The sequence below is a fragment of the Sabethes cyaneus genome, chromosome 1 (assembly GCF_943734655.1).
Source record: "Sabethes cyaneus chromosome 1, idSabCyanKW18_F2, whole genome shotgun sequence".
NCBI lineage: Eukaryota > Metazoa > Arthropoda > Insecta > Diptera > Culicidae > Sabethes > Sabethes cyaneus.
Window position 1 is genome coordinate 160,550,437 of NC_071353.1, and position 15,426 is coordinate 160,565,862.

Consider the following 15,426-nt stretch of genomic DNA (forward strand, 5'->3'; position numbering starts at 1 on the left):
AATCACTGTTTCCGGTTATTTTACCTACCTAGAATACGAAAGACTTAATTTATCCCATGAGAAAACAGGGAAGATTTTATTCAGTTCAGTTAAAAACTTGCTGAAATCTAAAATCCTTGCAGCAGCAAGGCTCTACCACTATAGTAGACGGGAAAAGAAAGAAAATAATTGGCACCATGTTGACTCCCAACTTGCAAAAAAAAGCAAAAAAAAAACGAGAAAAGAACAGCTAATTGCAAAATTAACAATTCATATGTTAGCTTCCAGGCGGCGGAAAAACACTGCATCAAATCGGTCGCGCTATTGTTTCTCCTCGACTAGAGTCTTTCGGTTTTTCCGCTCTGTCGTTCGTTCGGTGGTCCGACCGACGGAAACACACGCGTTAATTAAATTTCCATCCTAGGGTGGACGGCTGGCTGGCAGGCTGCCTGCCTGCCTGTGGTGAAATTCCCAATTGAATGATCCATCATCGTTTAGCGAAAAATCGTTACCGAATGATCCCGGTACTTGCTAGGATTTTTTTGTGTGTGCATTCTATTTCACCCAGCAAAACACCATTTTTGACAGACCGCGCCCGATTTCTTTTGTTTCACAACAGCACGGACGGCAGCAGTGTGAAAAGCGCGCGGCAGCAGTTGCTCTTCTATTGTTCCATGGCAGTCAGTCACTGCCGGAACGATGCAGGCGGGTGGGAGACCCGACGACGGGACAACGGCGGAATCTGAATGTTAGATAGGATGTTAACTGTTTTTTTTTGTGCGCGTTGGTCTTTTGAAGAGCGGCAATTCACTTGCGAAAATTTCACTTGGCTTCGAAACTCGAAACGACCGGATAGCAGCCAGCGGGGTAAAACAATACAATTTACATGTCAGTTTCGGGGGTTTTGTGTGTGCAGTACAAAAGAATTCCATTCCCTGAATGCAATGTCATAGATTTGTCCTGTCTTTGGAAAAATGTTAATCGGAGAAAGAATGCTGAAAATGGTTTAACGTTGAATATCGAATTTAATTTTAATTATTCAAGTAAAAATCACTCCATAATTGTGCATTTAAATCTACTACAATTTGCACAACAAATGATAAAAACTTGAACTAATAAGATTTTAACCAAAGATCGCAGAGCTTTGGAGGGTGTCCACGGTAAAATTGCAACACACGAAATTAATTCGCATAATTCGAGTTTTTATCCGGTAGCCATCAAATTTTCAGGGTATGTTTTTTAGATTATAGTCACCTAAACAGCTTGGGTCATTCGTGACGTCTTCGGGGTTGGAATTTGAACCCGGGTCCTCGGCGTGAGAGGCGTGAATGCTAACCACTACCCCGGGATTGACCCCTTTTCAGGGTATTAAATTTGAGTCAGGAGGGGTAAAAGTGCGATTCAATGATTTATCGGTGCAGATACCGAGTAACTTAACTACGTTGGCATGGATGGGTGACTACTTTGACAGCTTGAATCTAACGTTAACATTGGTTGCTTACGCAGCATAGTTGCTGAGCTATGTGCAAATGTTATTTTAGGGCGGTTTTGATGTAATTTTTCGTTATACGGCAAATGCGATATCAACAGGAGGATATTACTTGTTGAAAATTTGTAGCAGCGTTTTACGTCACTCACATATCTGTTTTGAAAATAGAGTGAAAAGGCTTTCACTTTTTCGTAATTTAATCTAACCGCGTCAAGCGCCTAGCGGGGTAAAAGTGCGATTCACGGACGGGGCAAAAGTACGATTCATGGATGAGGTAAAAATGTATAGCTAATTATATATAGCTTTAGGCAGTATATTACAGATACTAGAAATGGACGATCTGCAAAAAACTGTGTGTTCTACAGATGTTGGCCGAAGGAAAACCAATATTTTCCGATGATGAAACCAAAAACAAACGTTTGGAAAAGTTTCGATCTAACGGAGGCTGCAATACACCAGTGCAAAATAGGAAAGGTGCAAATTGAGAATATTTCTTACCGATACATAACGCAGATACGCCTTATACTATTCCAGAACGTCCTTTGCGTAACGACATGAGGCCAAATCCAGCCAGAAAATCGTAGGACAGCTGTGAGACTTCCGAAGAGAAGGAAGCGACTTTTGGAGACACTCTTTCAAATACGCTTGTCCGCTCATGGTATCTGTGGTCATGAAAGGTGTACTCCGCTTTCCACATAAACAAATGCCAAATCAAGAATTTCTTGGAAAAACTTCGACATCTACTGTTTTCAGAGGTTCTCTGAAGCATCAAACATATCCTTTGCAGTGAAATACTGGTTCCTCGGTATCTGGCCGGTTTCACGTAGGTCTCGTCGTACACAACGCAGCAGCGTGGTTTTGTCAGCCTTTGGAAGTTATATTCCGGGTACGGCTTTTCGCGACCGTATTCTGTTGGGACCTTTTGAATCTTGAACGTACGTAATCCAGCTCGAATTTTGGCCTTCTGGACGAAATTTTTGCTCAGATTCAGTTATATCTCGAACAGAAGAGTTTGGTTTTCCGTCGAAGCCCTCAACTACGCAGGAGCGATCCTTAACAGTATATGGACGACGTTTTTCTCCGCATCATGACTTAGGATCGACGGTCAGACTTTCTTTGCACCGTTTTATGAGACGAGAAACCGTAGAATTGGGGATTTTCCAATTTTTACCGTTGGCGCGATGTGATAGATTCTTATTTTCGATGTACTTGTGCAGGTTTTTTTTCGCGAACGAGCTGTTCTTTTGACGCTATTTTTCATATCTTTGCACACCGGATGAAACAACTCACACAGTTTAAACATTGCACTGAAGTTCATGTAAAATTTCAATTAATATTACCCAACGGTTCAAAAGTTAGAGTAATTTGAGCGTCTTGCAATTTTATCATGGACACCCTTTAGTTCGCTTAACGAAAAACAATATATATTTTGATTAAAGCAGATTAGCACTCGAGTACTAATCGAGAAATTGTGGATTGGAGTCCCACTGCCACAAACTACCCAATATTTTTAGCCGCAGATCAAAACTTCCCAGTATTCAGTCTACCATTTTTCGCACCAAACGCTCCTCTGCTTTAATCAAGAGTTTTTTTTACATTTCATTGTTTATTTCCATATTTTCCAGGGAAAAGCCTGTTGAAGTGTTGTACCTTTCGAGCAACTTCTTCAATAGGCATAAAAACCCTTTTCGTTTTATAAACATTATTACAATAACTGAGGCACCTTCCAGTGAGCGAAGCTCTTACGTTGGGGGGGGGGGGGGGGGGGGGGGTATTGGTAGCTATGCTTGACAAGTAGTCATTTTGACTCCTACCCCCCCCCCCCTTCCTTTCCGCTCTTCCCCTCCTTCACCAAAAAAATTTTCATTTCTTTCCCCTACCGTCCCTTCATTAATTGCAGAACCATCGTTTCAAAAAATATTAATATATATGTATGACTGCATTTCAAGGTCAAGACTAAAAAAACTTGAGATTAGTCTAATATGTATATTTCTTTTGAAGAAGGCCGAAGCCAACGGCCGAAACGTCGGATATACAGCAAAACTCGTTTGAAATTATTTTCGCAGACTGCAAAAACCGAATATTTAACCTAAATACCATCCACACTCAAAACCAATCCAATAAAAAAATAATAAAAATCTATTTTTAATAATTTTTCTATATCCAAACATTTAAGATTCCCGACGATAAAACTGAACTTTGACGTGGTGAGAGCCTTTGTAATTGAGCGGTCACGTTTAATTCTGAATGTGGATTCAAGTGGCATTCGGGGTAATAGTTACCAAATGTGATTGTTGCGTTGTTCAGAAAGACTAAGGCCAGTACGGGGATCTCTGCTAACTAATAGTTCTAAATTAATTGGTCTCTTAAATATCCTTAACGCTCATAAAAATCTCCTAAAAATCTTTTAATAGGAGGGAGCGGTTATGAATTTAATGTGTCTAAGGGATAAAGAGCAAAATCACCCGATCCGGTTGGATATCGAAGAGACATCTTACAATCAATAGTGAAGGGTATGAAGAGGTAAAGTAAACCGCTGAAGAAAGGTAGGAGCAAAGTATTAAAAATTTAAGTTAATTTTATAAATTCAGAATAGAGAGAAGAACGTTTCGACGTCTTCACGTTGACATGCATGGATTTTGTTTAGTCTCGAGGGTTGGGAGGTGGGTGCGACTCTATGGTTCAAAACTTCTGTCGACTACCGCGACCGCCCACGTCTTGCTGCGCTCAATTTACTTTGTAGACGTATCTTGGGACAGCTATAAGAGGAAATCTGTTCCATGGGTCCAGCCCTGATAAGTTTATAACCGCTGATGGTCCGAGATTGATCTTCCTATTTGTGGTCATTTGTGTTGGAAAATTGATGGCGTGTACGCGTTTAAGGACAATCGGAGTGAGACGGTGCTAACGACATCTCCACTTCTTCACTGTACTACATTTTACAAATCAAGTACAGTAAAGATTAGTACTCAATCAACCTTTGAACAACGTCCCGGCTGTCGATCCCAAAGAGATTCGGCGAGAAACCGGTCAGCTGAAGAATAGTAGAGCCACCGGAAAGGACCGACGCCTGGCAGAATTCTATAAAAATAGCCGAGAAACGCTAGCAACGGTTCTTTACAGAATATTTCAAGGAATTGGGATCACGTCTCCCACACCGAAGACCCGGGTTCAAATCCCAACCCCACAGAAGTCACGATTGACCCAAAACTGGTTAAAGTGACTATAATCTAAACAAAAAAAAATGGATTTGGGAGGAGAGATTACTTGCTATAATTACCGCGGCATTACGCTGATTACCGCCGCCTACAAGGTGCTCTCCCAGATTCTGCTACGTCGTCTATCTTCGGTAGCAAGAGAATTCGTAGGGCAGTAGCAGACGGGCTTCATGGGAATCCGTGCTACTACGGATCAAATTGTCATTTTTCGAAACATCCTCCAGAAATGTTGGGAGTACAACGTACCCACGCATCATATTAGTGGATTGCAGGGCAGCATATGATACAGTCGAGCGCGAACGGCAATGACAGATAATTTACGAGAACGGGTTTCCGGACAAACTGACGCGACTGATCCAAACTCCAAATAGAGGGGCCCAACGTGCTAAATGCCTCGACCAGGTTGAAGCCGACTTGCGTGTGTCGAGACGCGCAACGAATTGGCGACGAGTAGCCCAGGACCGAGTACAATGGAGAGGAATTTTTGATACGGCAAGTAGAAGTATAGAAAAAATATCCGTTCATTTTTTTCTCAAAAATGTGAAACCACGATAGCAGTTTAGAGAAACTTCGCCGCAATGCCATTCTCTATATCTACGGTAAAGACAAAAGCCGCGATCGGAATGGAATTCCGCGTTTTTTACGTTCTTTTACCAGAGTCATGTCAGAGGAGTGAACTTCGCAGGCTGGGTGGAATTTCACTATGCTGTGACCCCTCTTTTTCTCTTAGCTGCTGTGTGGCAGTAGCAGGCGGCACCGAGAGTGAAATTATTAATATTGACATCGATGATATGATTATTTTTATATCGCGGCACCGTCGTCATCGTCGTTCAGCACTGTGTTCTCGCGCACAGACCGGAACCGACGACTATATGACAACATCGACGACCGACGACAATGACGACGACGACGCCAGGCTGTGCGCGGACATAAATTCGGTGGAAATATTTTCCTAAACGGAAAATTGGTTGGCAGAAAGAAAAAAAATGAGCTGATCAGTAGTAGCAGTAGCGGTAATAGCAAAAGCAAATGCAGAGCGACACTAGAGGACTAGGACGGAGAAGTGGTTGGCGGCAAAGTCGGGGATAAATATCTTTAGCCAATTTACGAGCGCGGCAGGCTCTGCTGATGGTGGGGTAAATATTTGCCGGAAAGTGGCGCTAAACCGCGCGGAGATGGGTTCGATCATATTAGATTGTGAGCCGAGAGGTATGGAGGGGGAAGAAAGTTTGATGGCTTGGGGTAAAAGTAACGTTCGGTGTTGGAAAAATGCAGACAACTCGGTTGGCATAGTGCTACTGCTCGGTTCGGGGGATGGGACGTGAAGTCACTGCTGCTGCTGCTACTGTTTGCGGATTAGGTCTAAGGACATCTTCGTGTAAGACGAGTTGTAAGAGGCTGGAAGCTCTCCGGTGACGACGATAATGCGCCAACGGTACGGGCAGCCATGTGTGAATAGAGGATGATGATTCGAACCAGCAGGGGGCAAACTCGGAAAGCAAAAACAGGTTTATGGAATTTATGAGTAAACATAATCGGAGATAGTCGATAGGAAAATATTTTCCATTTCAATTAGGGTAAGTAATCGGGAAATGGTTCAACGTAAGGAAGTGAATAATTGAATTGGCTAACTGAGCTGTGGAAGATATCCTATCAGAAAGATCTGACAGGCCACATTTGCATATTCTTCTAAAATCTTGAATCCGTAAGAAAACAACCCATCATGATAATGGAAACAAATCACGTCTGGTCGGCCGTCGCCGTGTTAACATACCAGTTGAAGACCAGAAGTAGAAGTTGCAAATTCGACCGAAACCCATTTCTCACCTCTTACTTTTTCGTACCGAAAAGTCAACCTGGTCAGATCTGACCGACGAACCAGGGATCAATTCATCATCTTATATTTATGCAACCAAGCAAAACCAATTTCTCCTTCTCTGCAGTGGCAGTTGACTAGTGAGCCTTCGGCAGTTGATCCGGCTGCTGCAATCGAATGATGCCTAGACTGACTGGTTCGAAAGGTGAAACTTTAAAAACCGCACACACGAAATTGGATGGTCAACGACGGGATGGACCGATCCATTCCACCGGAGTTGCCGATGTTATTATGCTTGTAATTGGTCAGAGATATTCTGTGCTGGAACCGACACGTCGACTAGCGGTTTTCTGACGTAAATACGATCGGAATTGACAATCGGTTGTGAGGTTGTGAAAGCCGCCCCCGAGCGGGAACAAATTGAAGTGGTTTCCAGAGAAAGATAATTTCCGTTGGCCGTGAAGGAATTCCTAAAATCTGTCAGTTAAAATTGATATTTATTCTGGGTAAAAGTAGTTTCGTAAAATCAAAGAAAAAATGCAATACAAAAACGCAATACATTGCGTTTAAGTTTAATCAAGTTTAATCAATCACCATTGAATTAAATTACAGAACAACTAATTAATTGCACTTATTATCATAGATATACGCATTATGAGGCTCAACTTGTTCTAACCACTTTCGCTCCCATACTGATATGTCGCAAACCCGAGATTCTCCGTTGACCAAAAACGAAACGGTATAAACGTATTTGAGTCCTGCAACTACCTGCTCGCTTCCACTGAGAATTTCTGGATTGCTGATGAATAATAAGTTGTGATTTTGTTTAATTGCAATAAATACTACAGTTAAAAGCTTCTTTAGCTTACTTCGGTTTATCGCCTCCCGATGCGGCAAAAATACTGTTGACTCTCTTCACATGATCGTCCCTCTTGAGCTCCTCCTTCGGAATCTGTCGAGGTCCTCCGAAACCAATGGACGGTTCAGCCATTTGTACCTTAAGTAGAATTTTTTAGTTTTCACATTAATGCTACAGCAGCAAAAATTATCTGAAAAAAAAATTAATTCAAGACTAACCGTTCCAATCGAAAAAACAATCACCAATGCTAGTATTTGATATATTCTTTTTTCCATTTTGGTAAGCTAGATATTAAATATTGAAAAATATCCTCGAAATAGTAAAAAAAACAGTAGACAAACTTTCAAACCAAACGCACTGCCGTACTGTCTAGCGGGTATCAACCAACGGAATGCTACTGACTACTGACAGTTATTACCTTGATCGTTAAATAGCCAGCAGCGCTTCACTTATCGCAGCCGTAGCCAAGTTTTTTGTTTTTGCATTTTTATTTTTTATTTTTCAAAAACTGGGGTAAAGCGAATCTTGATAGTAGGGATTAGGAAGGGTCACGAAACAGATAGCAGGAGAAGATGTGCTTCAGCGTGATGTTTGCAGTGTATTTTTTGAGAGGATGAAGAATCTTCAAATACATTTCGAAATTTGTACACCTCGAACTGCAGTAATTAAATTGCATGCAAAAACGAATTTTGAAAATCTTTTTTTGAATCTCTAAAAATAATCCATGCTGCTTGGATTACACATTTTCATTCATTATTTTGCACACTTACTTGATCGGGGTAACACGCCATACTAAATTTAACCGAGTAACAATTTTTAATGCGAGTGTTTTGGTAGAGGGATAGCCAGGGTCAAGCTAATTTGTTTTGCATTTTGTAGTATTTTTCTTGTACTTTCACATGGGTAATAAATAGCTTGCATGTATTCGCATGTTTGGGAGTTATTGCTATTGAAAATTGTATGATTTTTGAAAGAAAACTTTAATTTTCTTCTCAAATATTGACGATAGCTAGTTACTATATTCTAGCAAAGTATGTAATTTGACTGTTTGAAAATCTTTGCCGAACATATTAAATGTGTATAAATACTGTAGAAAGTGCTGTGGTCAAAAAATTGATTTTCGTAAAGTCTCTACAGAAATTGTTCCTAATCTCTAAAACTATAATAGCTAGAAGGTTACTTTCTTTGGAAAAGTTCTTTACAATAAACTTCTCAAAAATTTTGTAGAACATTGTTTTGCTGTATCTCTTACTGTTCAAAAAATAAATTCTCTATTTGACTTTTAGGGGGATTAATCAAAGAATCGTTCATGACATATGAAAGAGCTTTTAACGTTGAGAAATTTCTCTGAACATACTTAACCATAATAATCAACTATTTCGGCGCAATTAAAAAAACGCGTGTTTCGATGCCTCTGGGACCACTGTGCAGCCTAAAGAACTCGAAAAATTAATCTGTGGAGCGCTTCTAACACAAAACAGAAATGGAAATTCGAACAATGGAATTTTCGAAAATCGGCAAAAAACATTTCTTTCAATTTCGTGTCTCTTTTCGTAGACTTTTGCTATAACGTACATATAAAAAGCAAGAATAAATTTGGATTTCATGTTTATACTTTAAGTAAAAATATTTAAAACGCATATTTTTTGTGGTCGATTAAAAAAATCTCTTTGGTTTTTTGACCCCCCTCCCCTTCAGTTGCCCAACACCGGAATAACAAAAACTTTATAAAATATTTGAAATGGCCTAAACTCTTACAAAACAGTAAACTATTTTAATGCAAGTGTCACGCTTACGGAAAATTGATACAATCAGCAGACATTGGGGTCCGATGTAATGTACAAGAAATAGCGGTGAAATAAGCTTCTATTTTAGTGTTTTAACATGGTCAGTAATAATTCATATTTTGGTATACTCTGCATCCGATCCGGAATTAAATTTATCAGGTCGTAAGATCCCTATGTCAGTAGTACAACGACAATGGTGTCACTGCGATTCCCAGATAAGATATTAAGATATTTGGAAGAGTACCTACCTACAGATAGTAGCAGAGAAGCAGAGAAATAGCCTACAGTGAATATTTTTTGAATCATTGCTCAAAAACATCAAAGAGATGCATTGAAATTATAGATTTGAATCACGTCGTTTTGAGCCTTGATAAAGATCCGGCGTACTTCCCAAGCAAGGACATCAAATTGGTCTAGGTTCAACCGTGGTGTTAAGAAATCTCGTAGCGACTCGTGGAAACTTTGTCACTTGTTTTGGCTTACTTCCCAAGCACAGATATCAAATTGGTATAGGTGTAATCGCGGTCGTAAGAAATCTTGTTGGGACGAAGAGACTTTGTCACTTTTTCTGGCGTACTTTCCTAGCAAAGACATCAAATTGGTCTACGTGTATTCGTCGTAAAGGATCTTCGATCTGTTGGGGCGACCCTGTCATGCTGTCTATTAACAGTCGATCGGCGGCGGAAAATTCATTCATAATTAGCAAAACTATTAGCGTTCAAAATCTTTCATATTTTCGTGACGGTAACTAGCATCTTAGGCGTAAGGCGTAGTCCGATGTTAAAAGCAGGCTTCATTCTCGGTTTTTTGCTCAGTAGATGCTCGAAATTCGAAAAAGTAGTGTATAGGGCAATTGTAGAGCTAATTATTATCTACATTATTGTTGAAGAAAGTATAGTTCTATCTTTCGTATTTACGGTACTATGGGGCCGCTACTCCGTTGGTAGCCAAATGAGCGATCTTTTGCTACCAACGGGGTAGCAGCCCCATAGCGCCGTAAATACGAAAGATAGAACTATACTTTCTTCTACAATAATGTAATAATTAGCACTATAATTACCCTTTACACTACTTTTTGGAATTCTGTTTAGTTCAGGCGCTGTAGTCAAATGAGCGTCTACTGAGCAAAAAACCGAGAATCAAACTTGGTCAAAAGACCCCAAAACGCTTTCGTAAAAATGCTAAATTTACTCAAAGTCCTTCTGGTGTACAAAACATATAGTGGAAGTACACGGCGAAGGCACACACTGAGAGGACGCTGCGTTTCAACATCCAGCAGTTGACGGCAGATGGTGTGGCAGTGGAGTACGCCAGGAAGCTAGATCAACGAACCGCAGAACAGCAGGTAGAAGGAAAAGATATAAATGAGCTGTGACGGAACATCCATGGTACCATCGAAACAGATGGTTTGATGTCAAATGCTAGAGTGACAGATGAAAATAACCAGGCCAGGAGTCGCATGCTCACTGCGGCAACGCGTCAAAATAGAGAGAGGTACAGTGAGCAGAGAGACTAGGGCTGCAGAAAAAAGAACCCATCGTCTAAAAAAAGCGAGTACGAGGAGCACGTGGTCGCCCGTGCATAGGAGCGGCACACCAGCAGCGACACACGGAGTTTCTATAAAACGGCGAGATGCAGGAATTTTGCCATGGCTGTGCAGCTGCAATGATAGCGCTGGCAACCTGCTTACTAACAAAACGGCAGTAGCAGCCAGGTGAAAGGAGCACTTCCAGACACTGTTGCCACAATGGAGAGATAAACGCGGAGATCAGCAGGAACAGGATAAGAATTCTAAGCGATGGCTAAGCTATGGAGCCACCAACACAGGAGGAGGTTAAAAAGGCAATCATTGAGCTGAAAAATGGTAAGGCTGCTGGGAAGGACGCTATCCCGGCTAGACTTCTAAGAGCGGGGAGCAAGCGGCTGTACGAAGCAATCCACCGGATCATTGTTAGGATCTGGGAAGAAGAACAAATGCCAGAGGAGTGGTTAGATGGCCTCATTTGCCCAATTTTTAAAAAGTGGCATCGACTCGAGTGTAAAAACTATTACATTACTCAATTCTGCCTGTAAGGTGCTCTCCCGTATTCTGTTCTGCAGACTGAGACCCTTAGCGGAGTCTTTCGTCGGCGAGTACCAAGCTGGTTTTCGTGAGGATCACTCCACGACGGATCAGATGTTTACACTACGTCAGTTATTAGACAAGTTCCGGCAGTACAACTTGCAGACACATCATCTGTTTGTGGACTTTGAGGCGGCGTACGATTCAGTCAAACGAAATGAGCTGTGGCAGATGATGCTAGAATATGGTTTTCCGACGAAACTAGTTACGCAGATTCGGGGGGTCCGAATCATGCGTTAGAATAGCGGGCGAGACCTCATCACGAAATCTCCCATGCTTCTTGGCTTTGCGGATGACGTCGATATCATCGGAATCAACCGTAGAGCAGTGGAAGAAGTCTTCAGGCATTTTAAAAGGGAAGCGGCGAGATTGAGGCTTACAATTAACACCACGAAAACGAAGTACATGATTGCTGCCAGGGGATCTGGGAGACTAAGTGGTGTTGGTGCCGAGGTGGAGTTAGATCAGGAACTGTATGAAGTGGTGGAGGAATTTATATACCTTGGTAAACTCGTAACATGTGATAACGATGTAAGCCACGAAGTGAAACGACGAATTGCAGCCGCGAACTGGGCTTTCTATGGATTACGTAGCCAGCTGAAGTCCCGTAGTATGCAAATTCGCACAAAACTGACGCTCTACAGAACACTAATCCTCCCGATGTTCCTTTGGTTGCAGTGGGCTGGGCACGTGGCCAGAATGCCCGACGAAAGAGTAGCCAAAACTAAACAGCAGAAAACCAGGAAGAGACTATAGACTCCGAGGCAGACCCCTGGTGTTCGTGGGGATTGGAGAACGGCAGCCTAAGACCGACAGGGATTATGGAGGACCATAATTCGTTTTGCGCAGGATCGGTAACGGACCGTTGCCAGTAAAAAAATGTCAATGAGGATGAAGAATTATCCCTAGATCTAGAACACACCAATTATTAAGCATTTCAAGTTCAGAGCAAATGTTGATTTTCTCGGAAAAATCCATTAATTTCTATGCGCTCGAACGGGTACGATTTACTTAACAACATCAAAAGTCAAGTGAGAAAACATTCTCTATTTTTATAAACAACAGCGCGAATCGTAATAACTTCGCAAATCCTCAGTCGCACATGCACACACAGGGAAAAACGGAGCCAGATGTTAATGCCGGATTTACTCCACACCAGCCAGCCAGCGAGCGCCAGCGGGAGGCACAGAGCTCAGTACTCGACCGAGCAGCTTTCGACAGAGCTTAGCATACATTAGCACTTCTTCCGGAGACGACGACGGGCTCCATTTCCATAAAACATGCGAACACGTATGGATCCGTTCTCGTTTAGCCCGTTACTTTTTCCTCACCGCTTTTTTTTTTCTTCCTTAGATTCGTCAAAATTAAGCATTTCGCATAATTATATGCTAATATCGTTTCGCAACGGACGAGGAGAGAGAGCGTCAACCGTCGAAATTAACAAATTTTCGTATTTGAACTCTGCTACACCTTACCCCTCAACGACACCGCACCTCTGTCAGCATAGGAATGCCGTCTCGCGGAAGAACGCTTCCAAGCGCGCCATGAAATTGCTTCTCCAACACCTCACTGAGCTGTGCGGCATCATCGGAACAACATGCAGCAATCAAGTAGCAGATTTTTTCCGCTCGGTCTCATACTCACCCCCGGCCCCACATGGGCCACGGCATGACACGACGACAGTCGGCAGCTGATGAAAGGCGCGAGAAGTACTTTGGTTACGGTTCGGCGTTAACTTACTCCGGTCGAACCGCTTTTTTCCTTCCCAACATCATCATCCAACGCAAACAACAGTAGAAAGGAAAAAAGAACCGAACGAACGAAACGATTTCAACAATATCCGCGCCCAAGACGGGATATTTACATCCTTGGCGGCTGCTGCTCCGTGGCGTAGTTATAAAGTGTGTAGTGCTTGCTGTTGGACTAGACGCGAAGGGTGGTTGAGGGAAAGGACGGTTTTGGTGTTGGTTTCGGAAGATTTTAAAGCCACATGCCATAATGTATCACTTGATGTTGGCTGTTGCTTCACGGGGATCGGGAACCAAGGGAGCCGGCAGGAGCTAGAGAGGGAGATCCAGTTTCTTAAAATGGTGTAATAGGGCTAACCCACGGACGATGGTGGAGTTGGCAGTGCGCGGCCGGGCGGGGGTGGCTTTTTGGTATGATACATTATGGTGGGTAATTTATGGAGACGCATTAAGCACCTGCTGGTGCGTTGCCTTTTAGCGATGCCACGAACCGAGAGTCGAGACTGAGGTCGGATTTTCCTTGCTGTGAGCTGCAAGTGACTACAGAATTTGACTACGCTGAAACCCAGTCTTGACAATGTTTCTTATGAGGAACATTATTAAAAATCGTTCAAGTATGATAATGTGAAACTTTGGATTCAGAATTGAATTGCTATCTCATGTCGAGTGGTTTATTACAGTCCAAAACAACCCCGCCGCAGCCACCACTGCCCACCGATGGGTGTCTAACCGGACGGTCAAAACATGATGCGGCCAGCCTGGCGAACCGGGCGACCCTCATCACTTACAGAAACTGCGTAAGAAATAGTTTTCCGCTCTATGGAAACAGTCAGACTCGACCGGGCTTCTTCCTTCCACGCGAGTACTGAAAGAATTCCTAGCGAAATAATTCAAATTGAGGATAATTTAATTATCTGTTTTCAGGCTTGAGCGACTTTCAACTTCCTACTCATTTTCAGAATTAACCGGCAACACACAAATAGCTCGCTCCTTCCCGCTCGCACACCACACTTGTTGCCTACCGCACAGCACAGCACCGTAGACGAAACCCAGAATAGTTTCTCGAAAAATAGAACGAATTTCCTTTGTTCTTCGTTGAACGTCGACTCGCTGTCCGCTGCAAAAATCGATCCCCAGAAACGGTGCCGCATCATGTTCATTTGTGATGATGATTTCTGCTGCTGCCAGACCAGAGGAATACAGGCCCTCGAGGCTGTTCGACCTCCGTGAGTATTCTTCTTATGTTGAACATGGAATCTCACGCTGCCTCTACGTCGTCGGTGACTGGGAATGGATGTCTTCAGAGTATCTTTAGGAATCAAAAAACTAGGTCGGGATTGGACTGAAGCATGTTGCAAGTGAAGGAACATTTTAAATCAATTAAACGGACCGAAATGGCCTCCGGGATGAAGAGCAGGTCGGTGCGTGAGACCAGACGTATTCAGGTGTTTTTTGGTGTAAATGTCTTGAACCGGGCTGCTACCGAATGGCCGAATTTCAGCACTCAAAATAAACTTCACGTCGAAATCATAGGAAAAGTCATGTGAATATTTTCCATCCAGCTTTTCCTGTACTATTTACGTGATTTTTAGGTAGTTCGCACGCATACTATTTACGTGATTTTTAGGTAGTTCGCTGTTCGCACGCATGCGTTAACGTGAAAATCAGATAGATGTTATTATTTTTTCCAATAACAATCAGCTGAAAGTCACGTAAATCCCTGTAGAGAAATTTACGTGATTTTTCACGTGGAAAGGACGTGTGCATTATTTTGAGTGAACAACAGTCACAGAAGGCCGAAGCGCGAAAGACCGAATCACGAATGGCCGAATTTTCCCGGAATGCCCTAATCAACAAAAATTTTATTGCTCATTTTGTAAAACCTTACACATTTTGAATAAATTTTTTCATCTATTTCTCTCCGTGGAATTGAAACATCCCCCTGAAAATCCTTTAATATTTTCCCCTCCATTGTCTTTTGCGAGTGGAACGCAACTCTGTGATGATCCGCGTCATTGACAGGTGAAGGAAAGAAGCTTTTCGTAAAATTCTGAACCTTAGTTTCAGAAAAACAAAACATATTCTGCGTCTTTTTTTTATTTTGGTAGTAAGATAGATGATTGATAATTGTTTCTTCCCCTAAGTGCGAATGATTTACGTTTATTAAAAGGTGCGAGCCCCCCCCCCACAGAAGCCAGTACTATTTAGGTGCATGCATTTTCCTAGGTTTACTGACTAGTAGGGATTATTCCTTAGTTAAGTCCAAACGAGCGGTAGCGAGTAAGGACGGCATCTATCCAACATTTGTGCAGGCTGAAGGCCGAATATGACATTCGACCATTCGTTCTTCAGCCTTTTGTGATTTGGCCATTCGTGATTCGGCCATTCGGGATTCGGCCATTTGTGCC